General features: G+C 42.1%; 1 protein-coding gene across 1 annotated transcript in view; it reads right to left on the bottom strand.

Annotated features, from left to right (window-relative positions):
• Window positions 1-20,641, bottom strand: part of CLYBL (citramalyl-CoA lyase) — a 155,179-nt gene that overhangs the window by 53,173 nt on the left and 81,365 nt on the right. The window lies entirely within an intron of this gene.

Below are 20,641 nucleotides of genomic sequence, written 5' to 3'. Positions count from 1 at the left end.
TTAGAGGTTTAGATAGGCCAAATGAGACTTTTAAAGCAGTGTGTCTAAACCCCGCTGAAAATACCCTCGGCTTTTTAGAAGATGCTCAAAGGCTCGCTATGACACAGCATTTAAAAACAAGCAGCTTGCTGCTTTGCAGGGAAATGCCCATTAGCCATAGCAGGGAGACCGGCCCCTGCGGAAGGGCCCAGATGGGGACTTAGGTCCCATGGCCAGCAATGTCACACAGCCAGAGATGCCGTGCTTGTCACTAAAACCAAGCCAGCTGTTCCCAGCCACGAGGTTATATGTCTATCCGGTGCAAAGGAGTCTTCACCCAGTGCTCTAAGCAGACCACACATTTCGGCCTTTCAGTTTCATTACAAAAGCATTGAGGAGGTGCTCCAGAGGTGAGCGGGGACGTTTCCTACCCTGGCTTGTCAGAACATGGCTAATACATGGACCAGCCTGCAGGTGATGGGGTCTGGAAAATGACATAAAATAAATTGATATAAATATCCCTCACTGGAGCCAGGGTTGTTGGAGAGAAGACAACAGAGAGCTGACGCTCTCTCAGAGAGTGTCTCTCAGAGATCTGGATTCGTGATGGTTTGAAGCTCACACTGATGACAAAGCTAAGGGGCAACGCTACATATGATGAGCACAAGGAGGGAAGGAAAAGCAAGGCTACAAACTCCCAGAACTACAAACCACGAGATGAAGCACACGGCTGCAGACAGCCAAGCTTTCTTGGTTGTCTCTGTGTCTGGGCAGAGAGACGTGTCAGTGAGGGCTACCCCACAGACCTTTTGGGGTACTGGAAGATGCCTGCAGCGTTACTACGTGGTAGCCACTGGTCTCTGTGCTCTTCCCCCTCCACAAAAGAGACCAGAAGTGAAACATGCTTCAGGTGAAACAGATGAGGGGGAAGCATACTATCCTTGTGTGAGGAGCACCAGGCCCTGGGCTGAGCAGAGAACCCAGCCTCAGGGGCAGGCCCCCCTTCCTCAGGTCCAGCACAACTCCTGCATGCAGCCCGGGTCCCCGGAGGAACAGGGAGGGGATGAAAACCAGCCTTTGTCTCTTCCTCCTGCGAGATGGTGGAGCTGGCCCTGCACGTGCGTGAGAGCATCCTGAAGCCAGCCCCCGGGAGGTGCAGCAACCATGACAGCCTTTGCACGATATGCACCGCCGGGCGCCCGCTGGGCCGGCGTGGCTCTGCACCCACCCCTACTGCTAGCCCCCTCGCAGTGCAACAATTTACCCTTGAATAAATTAGCAATAATTGGAAATCCACTTCACTGGACCTTACGCAGCATGACTAATGTGACTCACTTTTTAGCTCTGTTCCTTTTGTGTAGCTACTCAGCAAAGAGGGTGCCTGAGAAAAGAGAAGGACCAGTAAACTTTATGCTGTGGAAAAAGAAATGACAGTCTCTGAAGAGTGATATAAAGGTTTAATGGGTGCTTTGGATGCACAAGAAGCAACTGTTTTAAAAGTAGCATGGGGCACAATGCTTCAATTGATGGCTTTTTTGCCTTTGCATCCTTGTCTTTTTACCTTTAGCTGGTGCATGTTAATTTTGGTGGCCCAGGGATAAGGCTCAGAAAAGTACATCACTGCAACAAAGGGAACACAAATCTGCAGAGCACAAATAATTTGGAAAAAACAACACACTTGTGCTATTTACTGGAAACATTTCAGGGATTGGATGGTCTGAGAGTCATCCGGATATCAGCCTTTGTCTTCGACTAGATCTCTTATGAAAATGTAGTTAAGCCATTTAAATCCATCCTTTGTGGAAAAAAAATACTAGTATTAATGGATATTTAGAATGTAAACACTTACAGTGAATTTAAAAATAAAAAGCTAACATGACAGAAATGCAATTTTTAAAAAGTGAGAGTGTAAACAGTGGTAATTCTGGAGCATCACATATATATATATTTTTTTTTTATGACCCCATTCAAGCTCGCTGTATTGAGCTAATTGCCAGGCTATTTTTTTTTCATAAAATAAAAGGAATACTCAGTACATAAATCCCTGTGTAAGCTCTGTAATGCAGCACAGCTACAACATTTAGACAAACTGTGCACTTACAGTAACTTGCAAACTGATAGATGAAGCAAGCCCTGGGAATTACCACGCCGAACCGTGATGCAATCAGTGTGGGTATATTAATGCCCCATGCAAACGCTATATTTAAATATTCATCTCTTGGTACCTGCCAACAGGTATTTTCCATTCTAGGGGGAGTATTTTTCTCTTGATTTATGCACATAAATCCTATAACATGAAGCCCGGATACGTATGCAGAGGGAGGGAAAAGATGTAACTGATTTCTTCTAAGTCAATAGTAACACGAGTGTTTCATCATTTCTGTGCAGGATTCTTAAGCAGAAGTCATGGTGCATGAAACAATCCCAATTTCCAAGGAAAAAAAAAATTATAGCCTTTCATTCTCGTAGCAGCATGTAACTAAGGTTTAGATGAGTGAACAGATGCATGCAAAAATCAGCCATGAGAATGGAAAACATTCATTTTCACAATCTGCTAAATCTGCTAGGTATGCATGAACCAGAGCCAAAGAGATCTCCAGCAGAACGCAATGTCACAGTCTTGGCACAACAGGGAACTTTCTCAGTTGCTCTTCGTGCCAATACTGGCACTTGCATTGTACAGCTGTGTTTAGAGATCACTGAAATATACTGGAATACCAAAGAGTTAATAATATGACTTCTAGTAAAATGTATTCTCTCCATTTCCCACTTTTCCAGGAAATTAGATATGATTTTTTCTCATTATTGCAACCACTGCTTTCCGTGAGCTAACAAGTTCAATGGAGAGATTTTCAGAGTGCATTTACCCCTGCTACAATGTAAGTCCCTTATCAAACCCTTTCAGTGAAAACTCCATGGTGTTGCCTTCACAGCACTTACATGACCCAAGCTCAGTGACCTCATGCAATGCTGAAAAAGATCCCAAATTTGGTATGATTTTTTAGATTACTGTTCTTCTAAACTCAAGAAGAAATGAGCACATAATTAGACTGGGTAGATTAGATTGAATTAAAGAGTATAGTCAAATCTTCTCTTAAGTAGTAGTTTGTTGGAAATAGGGCTTCTGACTTTTCAAGGGTGAATTATATGTCTTATTCTGTTGAAATGTAGATCTTATCAATTTAACTTCACAGCTGGTGCCCGGTCTCCAAAAGCCTGGCTCTCTAAAGCCCAAAGAAAGCGACTGGATTGAGCACCACCCTGCCTCATTTTAGCACTTTGAATACAAGGGAGGTGGGTCAGAAAAAGATATACCAAAAAGCAGGAAGGGAGGAAACCGTTCCCTTGCACAGCAGGCTTCGTGTGGCAGCTCCTTTGTGCCTGCTCTTGGTGTGGGAGGCTCGGACCCTCCTGTTCCCCCGGGCACTGGGGAGCTCATGAGACAGGCACTCCTCAAGCCAAAACCCAGTGCAGCAAACGAGCTCCCAGCTTTAACGTGCTGGATGGCATGCTCACTTCTCACATTTTGTGTACTGCCACGCTGCCCTGTGCCCAAGTTAGCACTTATTTCTGAAGAGAAGGCACCTTTAATCTCCTTCCCCAGATTACTTGGGAGCACTGTTTGGTTTTAGCAGCACCTTCAGGCTGGAGACTTTTTTCCTAAGCGACAGGAGAGGTTTTCTGCAGAAGTAGCATGGCTTTCTGGTCTCCCGACCGGATTCTTTTGCAAAAATCTGGCAGCTTCATAAGGGGAATTTCATAGCCTTTTGGGATCTTGGATCAATTTTAATGGGAAAAAGCATTAATGGGACTGGTCACATGGCTCCTGGAACCACATGGAGAGTCAAGGAAGTCTCTGTGCTCCAAGGCTGCCGCTCAAGCACTTGCATTTATATTTCTTGGCAAAAACCACATTTATGCACTCAGTTGATTTCCAGAACAGGGTGAATACCAGATGCCCTTCTTTGCACCATGCAGCTTACTCACTGGGATGTCTACATGAAAGACACTGTGATGATGGGGTTTATTTTAAGGAGGTGGTTGATTGGTAGCCCACAGTGTTGCCCTTTTCATGCCACACTCTGGAAGGAAGAAAAAATAACTATTAAAGGAGATGTGGAAGCGCCAAGGCGCTCTATGAAGTATACCTTCGCTGTGATCTATGACCTGGAATCGGTCCCTAGAGGCAGGGAGGTAGATGCTGCCAGGACGGCCCTCGGACTGCTTACAAACTCTGCTGGAGTCCTGACATGAGGAGGAGGGAAATGAAAGGAGTAGTTTAGAAAAAAATACTTTTGTTTAGGCCAGATCTATGACCTGTAAAGCTGTCTCAAAAGGGGTACACAGCCTCTATCCTTCCTTCAGAGGCTCCATCAAAAGGAATGCCTGGAATCTGCAGCTCCTTGCAGCGTAATGTTTCACTGCATCCTCTTTCCTCTTTGTTAAGCTCCAGAAATGTGTGTTACAATTTTATCTTTCTCAATGATAAATTTGCCCTTTACTGGATTCTCTCTCTCTTCCCTTTTAAGAAATTTCCTGGGTACTTACTCAGCGCCAGAAGAATGGAGGATTTATGTGTAATAGGTCAGATCCAACACTAGCATCTTCTTTTTTGGCTTGTCCTATAGTTGACAATAATGATTTTTAACAGTGCTTTGGGGAACAAGTACTCTGCATTTAGAGAATCCTAGTGATTTCTGCAAGTTTCAATATTGTAATGAAAGCACAGTGCCTTATCTGGTTTTCCTTCCACGGTGAATAGGATGAAAAAACACAAATAAACAATCCTGCTACATCATGGGTTACAGAAAGCCCTCCTGTAAGTGAAAAACATGTAATTCACATTCTGCGATAGCTTACTCTGAAAAAAAAAAAAGCAAAAATTTGAACTAGTTCACTGAATTACTGCAAAGCAGGCTCTTTACTGTCCATGCTGTGACGCTACCTTGGCATGCCTATTGGTTGCAGGCACAAGACTGACAAATGCTGGGCAGACAGTTTGCACGGTTCAGTGGGTCCGCAGGAGAGAATGTGGTGAGCAACTTGGGTAAGCTTTGAGAGCGCGAGTCAAAGAAACGTGTAAAGTGCCAAAAGGGAACCAGCAGAACATTACACTTGTGTGAAATGGGAGTAATCTCATTACCAGAGGTGATAACCATTGCACCCCTGATGGAAATGCGTAATTACTGAAAACAGCTAATCAACTGCAAGAGCAGCAGGGTAGCCAGAAGCTCCTATCTATACCATCTACTGTGCTTAACCCAGTTGAGCTGCTCCTCCTCCTCCACCTTCTACAAAAGGATCAGTAAAACACACTGCATATACAGACCCTCATATGTGGGTCAGTACAGCTAAGAAAGTTACACTATGCTTTGAAACTACAATCCCAAATAAAGGATGTATCACTTCTGGGTCTTTTCCTTCCTAATTCTATAGGATGCTCAAGCATGGCATACCTACAGCTGTTCATTTCACAGCTACATCTGTAGATAAACAAGGGTTTGGAGTAACAGTTTGACACCCAACTCCTCTTGAAAAAAAACAACACAACACAACAGTGACAGCAAGTTCTTTACCATTAATCCCTGACTTTCAGAAACATAGCCTTTGATTCATTAACTATACATGGCTATGGGGTACAAGCTGTAAATTCCAGGCTAACAGTAAAATAAGTTGAATTGTTTATAGGATCTGGAGCAGCTGCTGGATGAGCTACTCGAGTATGTGTGTGTGTAGGTGGCTGGCCACAAGTGTATGTATATATATGCATATGTAACTATGCATATACACATGCCTATGGGGAATACTTGCTCAGCTTCACCAACAGTGGAAGCTGCAGATGTGGAGCCACAGCATCCTGGCTTCAATGGGCTATTGGATTTGGCAATGAACACAGGGTTTTTTCTTGTCCCATTCTTTGCAATCTCTGAAATATCCAGGCACTTCAAATTAAAGGATGAATTCTGTTGTTTTGTTTTGTTTTTTTTTTTTAAACTTCAACAGGTAAGGAAAGAGCATAGAGGAAAAAAAAAAAAAAAGCAGCCGTCATCAGTATGAGTAGAATATATAATTTTATATTTAAAACTAGAAAAAAAGTAAAAAAAAAAAAAAAAAAGTAAAAAAAAAGGATTAAAGGATTGTTTTAAGGTTTTTTAATAGGCTGAGGTGGTAACAGAGGTTTCAGGTGGTTAAGAAAAAGCACAAATGCAAATTTCCCTAGTAGTGTAGCAGTACCTTCAATGGCACCAACTTCAAGCCTGTTGAGGATGTGATTTCTTGATTAGATTAGTAAACTAGGACTAGAACCACAAAGGGACACAAGCATTGTGATGTATGGGAAAAAAAAAAAAGAAAAGAAAAAGAAAAAGCCATAGGCTAAAATGTATAAGCTCTCCTTGGAGCACAGACAGAAATCTAGGTCTCTCTTCTCCTAGTTTCATGCACTAATCACTGAGCTAGAAAGTCAGCTTCAGGCCTAGATTGGCTCTCTGGCCCAGTTTATGTCTATTTATTTAAAGCAAAGTGGAATAATTTCCATAAGCAGGGTGAAGATGTCTCCACCACAGAGATACGTGCACATAGATGGCACATCACTGTTCTGTTGAGCAAGCAAGGACCATGTAGACCTCTGCTTCATGCTTCCTGGACACGTTTTCTAACCTTTAGGCAAACCATGCCATCACACAGACTAATTCAGGTTGGACAACCTCATCCAGCCACCTGCTCAAAGCAGGGCTAACTTCAGCTCTACACCATGCTGCTTAAGGCCTCATCCAGCCAATGTGTGAAAACCCACGTGGAGGGAGGAGGCAACACTGCTGTGGAAAAACTGTCCCAGCCCAACACAGGGACTTTGATTTTACTTTGGTTCTTGCCTGCTCCTTTTTCCAGATGGCTGAAGACCCTCTAAGGGGCAGTCCTACTACTTGCTTAAAGTTAAAATAAAAGGCTTCCACTGGTCTCCCTTCATCCAAACTGCCAGTCATCTCTGCCAGTCATCTCAGTCTTGTTTCATTGCCTTCCTTATTTCCTTCAAGATTTTGAACTCCAGCATCCCACAGCTCCTTCAGTCAGGGCTGACATTGACTGACTGTTCTTTCTCGCTCTGGAGTCCAGCAAAACATCTCCCCTAGTTAGCTTGTTCAGCACTTGCATCAAAAAATTGTTTTCCATGCGCTCCAGAAATGCATATTGCTTGTGCCCCTTGATGGTCCTCTCAGTGGCATGGTTAAAATCCTCCATGAGAATCAGAAATAATTTGAGAATTTCTTCTGTTGTTTTAAAAAAAAATTTGTCCATGGCCTCTCTCCTTGACCAGGCACCACCATGACATTCCTCCATTCTGGATTCCTCTCTGACCCTGATCAATTATCTCCCAGTGAGGCTGTTACCCACGGACATGACCATTATTTCTCCTTTCCTCCCCGAGCCATTTTTAAAATAAAAAGGTGATGGTTGCTGTGCTTTGCATGTGTCTCTTGTCAGAGTTTGCTAGGCAACTTTTGATCTCATCTACTCAGGGGCCTCAGACAGAAGGCATTTTTCTGATAGCCTTGGCATGAGAGAGGCAACAAGCTGCCAGAAGTGGAGAGAGGCATTTATGAGCATGCACAAAAGCAGACTTTTAAGCACTTAGAGCACATGCAGGGATTAGTACTGTGGCTGGGAATCACATTTTCAGACACAGGTATCTATGTTCAGCTTGAGGCAACTAAAATTTTAATGCTTGGAAAGTATAGTACACTCCTGTGCTAAGGACACTTCAGAACACCTGACACCGTGAAGCCGTATAATGAAACAAGAACAAAGTCTCTTGCTCATTAAGTCTATGGATTCTAGCTGGGTAAATAAGAAAAGAAGGCAGAACAGGCTGCAGTCATGGTATCACGATAACTACAGACAAACAAATCGAAAGAAGATGGATACGTGTGTGGGTTGGAGATAGGATGAGGACACCTCTGCATGACCAATGTTATGACCTTCTACGACAAAATGACTGTCTACATGGACAAAGAGAGAAAATCAGGTATAACACACCATGACTTTAGAAGGCATGGCATTTTCATCTGGAAGCAGAGAAAATATGGACTATAAGAATGGAATATTAAATGGGTTGAAAACTGTCTGGACAGTTGAGCTTGAAGGATAGTTACCCATGGCTCAGTGCCCGGTTGGCAGCTGGTAGCAAGTGGAGAACCCCAGGATTTGATACTGTGGCCAATTTTATTCAGCATTTTCTTCATCAACCTCAGTGGTGACACAGAATGAACCCTCAGCGAATTTTCCAATGACACTGAACTAGAGGTACGTGACTGGTAGACCTTCAACCAGAGGCACCATGAGAAACCCAAAGACCAGGCCAACAGGCACTCCAGAAAGTTCAGCAAGAAAAAGTGAGAAGTTGTGCAGTGGGAGTAGGATAACTCCATATACCTGCCTGGCTAGGGGGTGACAGGCTGCAGAGCTTGGCTACTGAAACACGCCTGGGACTTGGGTGGGTAGCCGCATGAATGAGGGCCAGCAAGGGAAGAGTCTGCTCTCACTGAAAGCAAGGCTGCAAACTGAATGCTAGACTACATTAGGAGGACCATGACCAGAAAACTAAGGAGGTTTTTGTTCCCTTATGCTCAGCCCTGGTGGGGTCACACCTGGAGTAGCATGTTCAGCTTCAGCAAACTCCTTTCAGAGAGGGGTAGGGAAAGTGGAGAGGGCTCAGCCAAGTGCTTCAAAGATGTGAGAAGGCTTTTGACACTGCTGCACGTAAAATCCTCAAAGGAAATATGCTACTGTGGAAACCTACCTTCAGCTACCAAGCAGCTGGCCTGGTAGGGAGAATGGGCATGGTTTCACTATTTTCAATTTGAATAGTGCAAGAGCAAATAGATTTACAGCATGTTCAGAGATCTGTAATTTGGAGGGAGATGCAAAGACATTCTCAAATTGAATAGATCATCAGACATGAAAATAAAAGAACAATATCACATATGAAACAGAGACATAGAGACAGAAACAACTGAAAATGCACTAGTAGGAAGTTGAAGTGAACAGGTGCCACCAATGCAGTGTTACTACATAAAAGATAAAGCTTATTGTAGAAACATATCAGAAGAAGCATCATACAGTATAAGATAGGAAGTAATTGCTAAGTTCTATGTTGCATGTATAAGAATTCAGTTGAAATACTCAGTTTTGGGAAACTGAAATAAGAAAAGATTGGTCAGAGTACACAAACTTACAGCAAGATCAATAACACGTTCAGGCACCTCCCGTTAGAAAAAAAGATGAAGGATATCCCGTCACTTTCACTAAAAAAAATAAAATCTATAGGAGATACTAAAAACATTTAAATACACAGAACAATGTTTTATAGGAGAGGGTTACAGACTTCTTGTTGTCTTCCTGTATGGGGTCACGGACAACAAAATCCATCACATTTGCTGAAAACAGCATTGACGTTAAATTATTAGCAAATCTAGAACAGACATTAGAGGGACCAGAGACATCTCTGGGCAGTCTCTACAACAGATTACAGAAGCTTCCAGTGTAGTCTTTTCGAAAGGTTTCATCCTGCTTCAGATCAGGGGACTGAAGTAGATGGCAAGAGCTCCTCCAGCTCAACACCTCTGTTACTACTGAATACCCCCCCATAAATGATCCCAAATGAAGGTATTAGACTCCCCTGCCAGTTATGTTTACTAGTAGAAGAAAAAAGATACAGTTCAATAAATGCTCTGCCTCTCTCAAGGAATCAGGCTTGACACCACAGATTTACTACACGCCGTGCCTGTAACTTTGCTAAGCATTTCCAGAATTCTGGGTCTTAAAGGGTCAGAGACTAACGAGTTGGGAACGTCATGTACGTAACTTGCCCATTTATGAAGCACCACAAGTCCTCTTTCCTAGAGCATCAAGAGTCTAAAAAAGGCCCACAGCAGCCCCTTGTGAAACCCCAGGTAAGACTTCTTTGAGCTGACCTCAGAAACCATTGCTTTGTGCCACTGTCCCTCAGCAGGGCCTTGTTTGTTTCACTAGCATTTCCTCAGAGCCCTTCCTTCACTTATGAGCTCCTGGAGTGCACTGAAAAAGTCTCCTTACCTCCAGCTCCAGCTACATCCAGCTTGCAGAGATGTCCTCTGCGACTACCTGGTCTTCAGCACTCAGAGAGATGTTTTAAATTTGAACAAATATGTTATTATTATTATTTTTTTTACCCCAGTTGGTATGGCAGGAGGATGCTTGCCAAGGCCATATGGCCTGGAAAGGTGACCGTGTGGGTCTGCTCTCTCTTGGCAGCACTGAGAGAGCTCAGAGCTCCAACAGTGACAGGAGGGGAGGCCTCTTGGAGACCTCTTTGACCCACTGGGTGTGCTTATGGCAAAGCATCGTCACTCTTCGTACAAGGAACATCACCCTTGGGAGGGTGTGAGCCACACAGTGCTCTGCCATTTGACACCAAGTACACTTGTATGAAGATGTGGACATAGGAAGAGGTGACACCTGCTGACCAGGGACTGAGATGGCCATCGCAGGCTAAAAGCCAGTCACTCTTTCTGCTAGTGTCTGTCAAGGCAAATCAAGTGCTTCTCAGAGGTTGCTCAGCATGTGAATTCCCACCAGCTACAAAATCAAGCATGTGTGTGAAGGGAATAGAAAAATACAGCATTTCAAAAGCACCAAATTAAGGATCAACTCCTAAAACCATGTATTAGGTTTGCAAAGCTACAGTTCAATCTCAGATATTAAAAGTCCAGTCTAACAGTGACAGGTCCAGTTCTGCTTTACTTGAGTCAAGACATTTAGAGGTTGGAAGGCAAAGTTAGAACAAATTGTTTCAGTTCAGCTCTCATTAGTAATTAAGGATATTCTATATTTGTTAAGGAAGAAATTTGTTAGACAAGATGGCAGCCAGCAGCTACTGTTACAGTAAACCCTGTACTGGATCAACAACACTGATTATGATGTATATCAAGTGGATTCCTCAATACCCCACTCAACAAAATACACTTTCACTATTTCTGTGCTGCAGTTGTGACTAGGGACTCAGATTCTAAACACACAGCTTTTAAAATAATGAAAAGTAGATGTGCGCTCTGTAATTTTAAGTAATTAAAAGTTTGCTCTTCTACCGTGTTAGAGATTTTTAATTGAAATGTGATGTGGCATATACCATTGTCTTCAGCCTATCTAGTGCACCGATACCTAAAAAAAGATACTGCTAGACAGCAAGTTCAGTCACCCACTCATCTTCTGCACTACCGCCTACAGCAGTTGTTCCATAACTGTCCTTCAAGGAGATCTTGTAAGGATGTAAGGAGAGCATCAGGATATCCGTGTAACAGCTTTATGGGCCTATTAAATAAACGGATAAGTGTTTCTTCTGCATTACTGCTGGCTCTGGGCTCTTACAGCATCCATCTGGAATGCAAAGACCTCAGGACAGGATAAAGCCTTCGTGGCTACATGTATTCCACGCTCATGTGGGATAACTGCAAGTTAGTCACAAGGCGTGTATGTATAGATCAACACGTGGGCTAACACGTGAGCTACTGATTATAGACCTTTTCCTATCCAGTGTATCTCTTTGTATTTGAGGCAGAACATGGACACTCCCAGATTTCATTTCTCATGCATATTTCACTTCATTTTTTCCCTACTGCAGTATTTGTGCCATTTATCTTGTCCTATATTCACTTTCCTTTTTTTCCTACTTTTGGGAAAAGCATCTAATATCCCTGTAGCATTAGTTTTTCTTTGTTAATGTCAAAAAATGTTAATCCGTGAAGACTTGCTTCCTAGATAATGTTAATTCAGCTGCCAGTTTTATAATAGGATTATGCTTTCCAGGATTTAAAAATCCCACTTGTTAGCTACAAAACAGACTTCTACTAACAGCTATAAAATCTAATTTAATCCCTATTGGCATTAACTAAATAGCTGAGGTATAATTTCTGTCTAGCTACACTTAACACCCTGCTATTGCCATAAATATATAAAATTCCCTTTGAAGTTATAAAAGAAACTGTTCAGTAGGATAAACAGGGTCTCATGAGTCCAATCATATGCTATCTCCAAGGCATAACAAATGTTGTTTACATATTGTAAGGATTTTGCGGACAGTTTATTTAAATAGATTCACCCATGTTTACATGCATTAATTTGCCCTTTTTCTCAAGAAAATGCATACTAAATTATGATCTAAATTTATTCTATTAAAAAAAAATAATTGGTTAATGAGTGGAAGATTGGGTCCCTGTGGAATCAAAGTTTTAAATGTAACCAAATAATCTGACTAAGCTGGAAGAAAATACCAATTTGTTCAACATAACCCTTCATAATGCACAATTGTATTGTGAAACCTTAGAAGATGAAGTTATCTCAAGCTTGGCATAGGAGCAGCTATTCTGAGGCAATCTCATTAAACACTGTAAAAAGTAAGGAGGGAAGAATGAGCTAGCAGTGTTTTATAATGATCCTAAAATAACAGCCATGCTCTTCTCAACCACTTGCTCCCAAATGAGGGACAACACCAGGATTTACGATCTTCTGGAGCCCAGTGATCAGAAATGAAGACAAATATTTGCAGTTCTTTTTGCCCAGCCTTGAAGAGACAGTAACTGGGAAGTACATTGTTCTGGAGAGGGTAGTCCTAAGGCACTGCTGTGAAAAAAAGGCTGCAAAAAGTGCTATTACAATGATACACAGTAGATGTATCAAGTTATGCAGCCATTTAGGAGTTGAAACAGAAACCTCAGAGCAACCGAGCTCCTTTAAAGACAGAAATCGCCGTCAAACACAGAAAACAGTAGGATTTTACTTATCCTTTCAGAAATGGTGCAAAGCGCTAATCAGACTCCACAGTCAACTTATCACTTTGTTTATTGATAAACAAGTGAATTCGTGGTTCTGGATGCTCTCCAGTTCCAGTAAGTCAGAGGTATGGCCTCATAGCTATTTCACATGCGAGCCCGTGCCATGGAAGTGCATTCTTTTGCAGTATAAAATCTTCTTTAATGCAAAGTCTATTCACAATTCAAAGAAAGTCATTCACACAATATTTAAAAACCAGGGCTTTAAGCAATTGTAATCTTGTGTCGTGTTCTGTTGAACAGAGATAAATTACCCCACTCTAAACCGAAGGGATGTCATGGCATATGATTAGTACACGGTGGAAATAAAAGGCTGGTTCTCTGCTTATTTTGGGAGTAGACTGTCCTGCAATGAACAAAATACAAGTGCATACCAGTGCAGCAGCCCCTGGCTTTGATTTCACAGAACATTTGAGGAATCATCAACAGCTGAAAGAAAGGGGCTAACTTTCAAAAGTTGCTTAGGAAAAGAGAAATGTGACAAGGCTAACCAAAAGCACACAGGGATACTGGGGAAGCTTAGGAGGTGGGAAGACCTTCAGCTTGATGTGTAGTGGTGTACATGAGGAAGAAGCTCAAACTCCCGAAGGGTTTAATCCTGAATTACTCATTTAGACTCAAAGGTCCTTATTCATTGAGTAATGTTATCTGAATAAAGACTGTCTTGACTCTGACTACATAGATACTTAGCAGAAAAATTTAAGAAAGAGGGCAGTACCTTTATGTTTTGCTTACCTCCAGTACCATTGCAGTCCTGTCAACATAACTTTATGTATACAAACAAAAGTCTGCCCAAATTTGATCCGATGGATTTCCATGTTACACACGTATACACAACCTTTTGTACTGGCTTGATTTTCTGTAGCACACTTGAAAACCAGTGGCTCCCTTTGAACAGTGCTTAGATGCTCACTGGCTGTGCAGGCAGTCCTCTCCTCTTATGAATACACATGAAATACTGCAAAACCGTCCAGAAATGTTACAGAAATATGTAGCAATACACGAGCTCCAGCCCTGCAATTAGCTAGCCTTCAGTACCCAGGTGTGCTGCTGTGCCTGAAGACACAGTACAGTACACATGAAGACTTAAAGTGCTACGAATTCCAAGTCCATGCAAGCACTGTGTACTCTAAAACATTTTCCCAGGTCTGTTAATAAATCCCTGCCTGAAATTCCTGTTAATCCTGAGCCAAGACATTTTCCCTACGTTTCTAGACACCACTGTGTCAGCAGTAATAGTTATATCAGAACGTGTCCAAGTCAGACTTAATTGGATACGTCTGAATCAGTGGAAAAGAAATAACTGGCAATTCAAAGGCTCAGCTCGAAGAGACACAGGCACCATTGAGCTCATTAAGAAGAAAATTGCTGAATATTGTGATCGTACTTATGAATCCTCATATCTTTATAGAAGGAAGATGATTGGCTTGTAGAATAAAACAATAGGAACAAGAACTTTTATTGTCAAGCTACCACTCAGGAGTGGCAGTTCTTCCAGGACCATGGTGGGATTAATAAGGGCGTGAAAACACTTTATAACTTCCATAAAAATGTATATTCATCAGAACTCTTCAAGGATCAAAAAGGCCTTGCAGAGTTTGACTGTACAGTTCAGCTTCCCTACTATAAACCAGAGAGACTTCTGGACTCCCCAATTCCTACAGCAGAAATTTCCCATGCTACTGAGACTTTTAATAATGGCAAGCCACCAGGGAAAGCAGCATTCCCATTTTAATTTTGAGCATCTTTTGAAGACAAGTCACCCTACTATGCGCCTGTGTACATTTAATCATTCTCTACACACTTTATCAGCAAGCCTTCTCCCTGTAGGAGGAATACAATTAGGTACAGTACTAATTTATTATAAATAAAGCAAAGACCTGGTAAAATAACCTAGTTATCAATGTTTCATGCAACTGTGCCTATGAAGTACTAGCTAACATTCTCACCATGAGCCTGGAGAAATACCTGCGGCATTGATAAATCCTAACCAACTTGGCTTTATTAAAAAAGGGGAAAAAAAATAAAAAAGATTATCATTGCATAACACAGGAAAACTGTTGATTTTAATTGAAGTAGCTAGAGATTTATGGAAGCCAACCACAGCTTTTTTCCACTGATACTGCAAAAGCCTTCAATAAGATCAATAAGGAAACACATTTTGCTAAGGAAAGCCTAGGATTTTTTTTTTTTTTCGTGTACCATGCTGACCCACTTTATGTATTTATCTCCACCCTCAAATTTAGTTGAAGTGTTATTTTGCATGCAAGAGCCTCTTCTCATCAGTGATAAGGAATAAAAAGGTCAGAAGGCCTCAGATTAGGGGGAAAATGGTAGGCAAGGATGCTCTCTCTCCGGCGTGCTGTTTGTTCTGACCCCAGGATCAGATCTCTGGCGCGATGGAGGAGGCATTCTCATGGGGAGAAATCTCCATAAAATCAGCGTGCATGCGGATGATCTGCTCTTAACTGTAATGAACCCAGAGTCATCTCTTACGTATGCGTTATTCATAACGGAACAGTCTGAAGAGTGGTCAGGCTTTAATCCTATTTTTAAAAACAGATGATTCAAAAGAATTAATTGTTTTTCTTTCCTTTTTTTTTTTTTCTTTCTTTTTTTTTTCTTCCATGACACAGCACAGCGATGATCTTTTAAGTGGCTGCTACAAGGTATTAACTAGGAGCAAATTTATGCTATGACCCTAAGAGGCTGTGCTGCTGATAAGCCAAAGTAGGTCCGTCCCTACCCATCTTACCAGCCAAACTGAGCTTCCCCTCACTGCCGAGGGCTGCAGGGAGAGCAGAAAGGCTCAGGGACTGCTGCTTGCCCTCTGAAGGCAGGGATGAGAGGAAAGGACAGAGCTGAGGCTTCCTCTTCCCCAGCTTCTGATGCTCAAGCACTGGAGGAGAGAGCAGCTTCCTTCAAAAAGAGACAAAGTGAAATGATCGTGACTCACAGCAGAAAGGGCTGGAGAGCTTAAACCCTCATCAGTCCTCCATCGTTTTACTGTGCAGCCCTGAATATTAATAACTTTTATTGGATGAAGACGAACTCTTCAGTTCCAGAGGAACAACAACTTCATAATTTTAACTGAAGTGCTTCATGTTGGAGGGCTCCGCAGCAGCTTCCCAGCCATATGTATACTTCAAGGGCTTGCTTTTACACCTCTGATATAAAAAACATGAGCAATTTAACTTTCTGAATGCCATTTTTTATTAGAGAAAAAGTGACAAATAAATGCTTGTTCATGGCTGGTAGGATTTAATTCCCTGGCATGAAGTTTAGGTGGGGCAATTAGGTCTAACACCACTACTGGGATAACATCCTTGCAAATATGAATGAAAACTAACATTGAGAGGAAAACTACTTATTAAATGATAAAGCCAGAGGCTGCTGAGCCATGACCCAGAGGCTGGAGGAAGGGAGGCCTTTGGGGCACAGAAGACATGCACAGGCCAGGTTACAGAGAATATGCTTTAACCAAAGGAGGGTATTTTCCTGATGGCCGCTCCCTAATCATTGAACTGCTCAGGATGCCACTGTCTCAATACGAGCAAAAACTCACATATGGCTTTACTTTCTGTGCAGATAATCAAGCTGTGATTTTGATACCCAACAGGGGTATCAGGTGTGGAGAAAGAACCTGAACCCAGCAACCCAGAAACAGAAAAAACGCCACAGCTCCCAGCGCTGCTGAAACCATTAGTTTTTCTTTCCTGCAACACCTTTCTACCTGATGATGTGGAATATGCTCTTGGCTAAATACACATTCCTGGGGCTCTGGGATGCCTCAGAAATGTATTTTCAGGGACCATGAGATCAAGACTGATGTTTAAACTGGTCTCATCACTTTGAGCAGAAGGACAGAGAGAGGTATTGCCTTGCTAAGGAAAAAACAGGTGTGATAGTACAGAAACATTGTAGTTCAACATATTCAGACAAGAACCCTTCGGTTCTCATTCGGAAATGACTTTTAGTTTTAAAACTTATTTGTTCTACAGTATTTTACAGAAGTCGAAATTGGAATGAAGTTTTCTGGATTTTACATAAAATAAGTATTTTGACAGACTTTAAGTAAGTATTTTGTAAGAACAATTACCTCATAGTGAAAATTGGACATGGGGGGAAACATGGGGTTTTGTTTTGATTCCTAATCATAACACTGGCATTCCCCAGTGAAAGAAAAGTGAATTGTAGCCCCTTAAAAATTTTCCTGAGATGATTTTCAAGGGTTATTTTTGGCAGAAGGGACTGTGCCTTGGCTGGCCTGAAGGAGCACAAGAAATAGTAAGAGTAAGCCTACGGAGTAAGGCTCTGTATATCTCAGTTATTCAATTGACTTCAGTGAAGATAAAGCCACTAATAGCATTGATCTAGAGGCATCAAAATGCTCCAAAACTTATCAATGGCTCAGAAAGAGCCAAAAACAGTCAAGTAGCAGCTCTGACTGGTCTCTTTTTAGGCTGACCCAGCAGCTGACATTCCCTGGATGCTCTGAAGAAGAGCAGCACCAAAGACAAGATCCTGCTGAAAAAAAATGCTGCTCTAGAAAACATTTGCGTAAGGGTGGCAACCTGAACCCTGCAGAACTAACGAGGAAAGCTTGGCCCACTCTGCCTTTGGGAAATTAAAGCACTGGCACAGAAATCTTCCTTTCTGCACCAGGAGGAAACTTTTCCACTTGATAACAGGTTCACCTGGCATGGCAGCACTGTGAGTAAGGCAGCTCTGCAGAGAAAACTACACCAGGGAGTGATCACTTGGCTGAGAGCCCTCGAGATATTTTCTCACAGCTCAGCTGCTACACAGAGACCTTTCAATGGCATAACATACAATTCAACCTACTGGCTTGTATGACATGGTCAAGTACCTGATACAGCCATCTATTCTGTCTTTTTTTTTTTTTATTGTAACTATAATAGAAGAATATTCAGGCCTTCTCCTGCAAAGAACTAAAATGGGTATCTACCATTTTGTACCATTTCGCCATAAGTCTCTACAGTGTGATGCACTTGCAATATATCAATGCTGCAATCTGTATTATCTCTAATTTAATAGTTTTAGGATTTCTATTTGAACTGCTCAATAATATTGCCCACTGAGCCATTTCTTTAAAATGGACAGCAACACTGAAGAAACTTTATGCACACATTAGTGGGGATGAGCTCCTATATTCAGCTGTGAACAATAGCTCAGGGACAGTGATTTCCCTTTAGCAGTATTCAAGTCCTTCCCCCACCAAACTCTCAACCAAAAAACAACTATATCGTGTAGAAATTCCCAAAATCCTACATAGCCAGACACCTGGGGAGGCAGCTGCCAGTCCACACCATGTGATGTTATACATCTGAACCTCTAAAACCATTGTATGGAGCACCATGCCAGGATTTGAAGTCAACATGGGCTAAGTTTAGCAAGGCTAAAGCTAACTTTGCAAAAGAAGGCCGAAATTTTCAGCAACACTGGGATATTTTCTTATCAAGTTTCTTATTCCAAAATTTTGAAGACCTCCTTACAGCCCTGTCTAGTCCAAAAGGCCTTGCAAACATCCCACATGTTCTACTCACAGCAGATCAACTCTCACTCTCCTTCCAGGCTTAGTACTCTTCACACTATAACTTTGCGTTTTAGCCACTTCTTCACCTTGTTTACCTTTAAAAGATGACATTTTTTCTCTTTGGGAGTTTCTTGTTGCAGGATGGAAGGGTTTCTGCTGCTTGGACTTGATGCAAGTGAAGGTCTGTGTAAGCAGATAAATTTGATGCAAGATACTGTGAATCTTCAACCAGGTTCTGATTTCCCAAAAACCCAACATTTCACCAGCAAGAAAATCCATAAGTAGAATTTTTATTGATATAAAACATGGCAATAAATAGCAACATTCATCAGTAGTATTTGTTGTAAGAATAACGAATTAAAGGACAAACTCAATGTTGCCGTGTTTCCTGGTGTTTTGTCCTCAGTTTCAGATGACCCATTTGCAATGGGCCAGTGAATACTGTATTTCAGTGCATATTCTTGACATATCTTTCACACGAAGTCTCCAAACACCTCAGAAACATTAATAAATTAAGCAGCAAGAGCAGTAATAATTTCAGCTTTACATTCACAGAACCTAATCCTCAAAGTCTTCCTGAGTATCTCTGGCAGATCTAAAAATGAAATTCGGTCTTCCAATCAGTTTGAATTATACTTTGCTACTAGATCATACAATCACACAGACTAATTCAGGCTGGAAGGGACCTCAGGAGACCACCTTGTCCATCCTCCTTCTCAAAGCAGGGCTAACTTCAGCTCTATACCAGTCTGCTTAGGGCCTTTCAACGTGTGAATACCCTCACATGTAGAGGGAGGAGGAAGCACTGTTCTGGAAACCCTCTTCAAGTATTTGACTACCTGCAGAGGGAAGAATGTTTTCCTATATCTCCCCAGTTTGGTGTCATCATGAACGTGGTGAGAGTGCACTCCCTCCCATCAATGAGGTTGTTAATGAAGAACATAGACAGTACGGGTCCCAGAGTGGGCAATGCAAAATACATGCAACATGCACCACAGCCAAACTGCCACCCACCCTACAGTGTTTCCACCCAGTCCATTTCTCCTCAGGCTGACTACCAGGATATTATCATAAAACCCATCAAAAGCCTTGCTAAAGTTAAGGTAGACATCCATTTCTCTCTAATACTCAAAGATGTTAAATCATTTATTCAGAGAAAGCAATTGGGTTTGTTAAGCCATTATTTGTTCCTGATCAGTCCATTCTGGCTATGGCCTCGGGCACTCTGAAATATCTTCCATGAAAACCAGTGCTATCACTTTCCCAGCCACGACTGTGAGGCTGATGGGCCTCTGGTTCCTCCTTCCTAACCTTTCTGAAGATGGCTGCAGCATTATTTGCCTTTCTCCAGGCACCAGGAACCTCCCCCAGTCACCATGGCCTTTCAAAGGTGAGAGACAGCAGCTTCAGGGTGACACGAGCCAGATCCCTCAGCAGCTTCCAGTGCGGCCTGTCTGGTCCCATGGACCATCTTATTCAACTGGACACTGACTTCATCCTCCTCTACTGTGGCTCCTTCCCCAAACTTTGCTTTTTGGAAATGCCCTTTTAGCCTTGGGAGCAGACTGACAGTAAAGCCGAAGGTTTCATGGAGGAGTGGGTTCATACTACCCCAGTCTTTCTTCTCCTCTTCTCCTTTTTGCTACTTGACATAGTTGTGGTAGCCATTCTTGGTCAGGCCTCACCAGTTTAGATCCCAGCCAAGCTTTGACCTTCCTCCTTCTGTCCCTACGTGCCCATACAACACTTCTGTGTCGCTCGTTGGTAGCCTGCCTCCACTTCTACCTCCTATCTGCTTCTTGTTTGCATTTAAGCTCAGTCAGGGGCTCATCTGTCATCTCCAGTTTGTATTACATAATTTTCTCCTAATTTTTTTGAAATCTTATACCCAGTGGCACAACTCTCCTTCACTCCAACAGAGCTAGAATTTTAACACCCTTTACAAACTGCTACCATCAACTTTGTCACCTTGATCATAGAAATTTTGGTTTGCTGTCATCCTATGTAACAAATAGATGCTTCTGCTTTAAATGATTTGTTTTATACAATTAAGCTGAACCTAAAAATGCAATATTTTAACACGCAATTGTGTCTTGTGTCATCTAACAGCAGCAGCCTCCCAGGTATGAACTAAACAATACTAATTCACTGTGACAGCAAATATAATTATAGTCTCCCACACAGAATTTTAGCAACTGGAAAATGTTTTCCAACTGTCTTCAACAGTATGCATGAACAT

This window comes from Aythya marila (genome assembly GCF_965140915.1).
Source record: "Aythya marila genome assembly, chromosome: 1".
Taxonomy (NCBI): domain Eukaryota; kingdom Metazoa; phylum Chordata; class Aves; order Anseriformes; family Anatidae; genus Aythya; species Aythya marila.
This window is presented reverse-complemented; position numbering and strand designations above follow the sequence as displayed.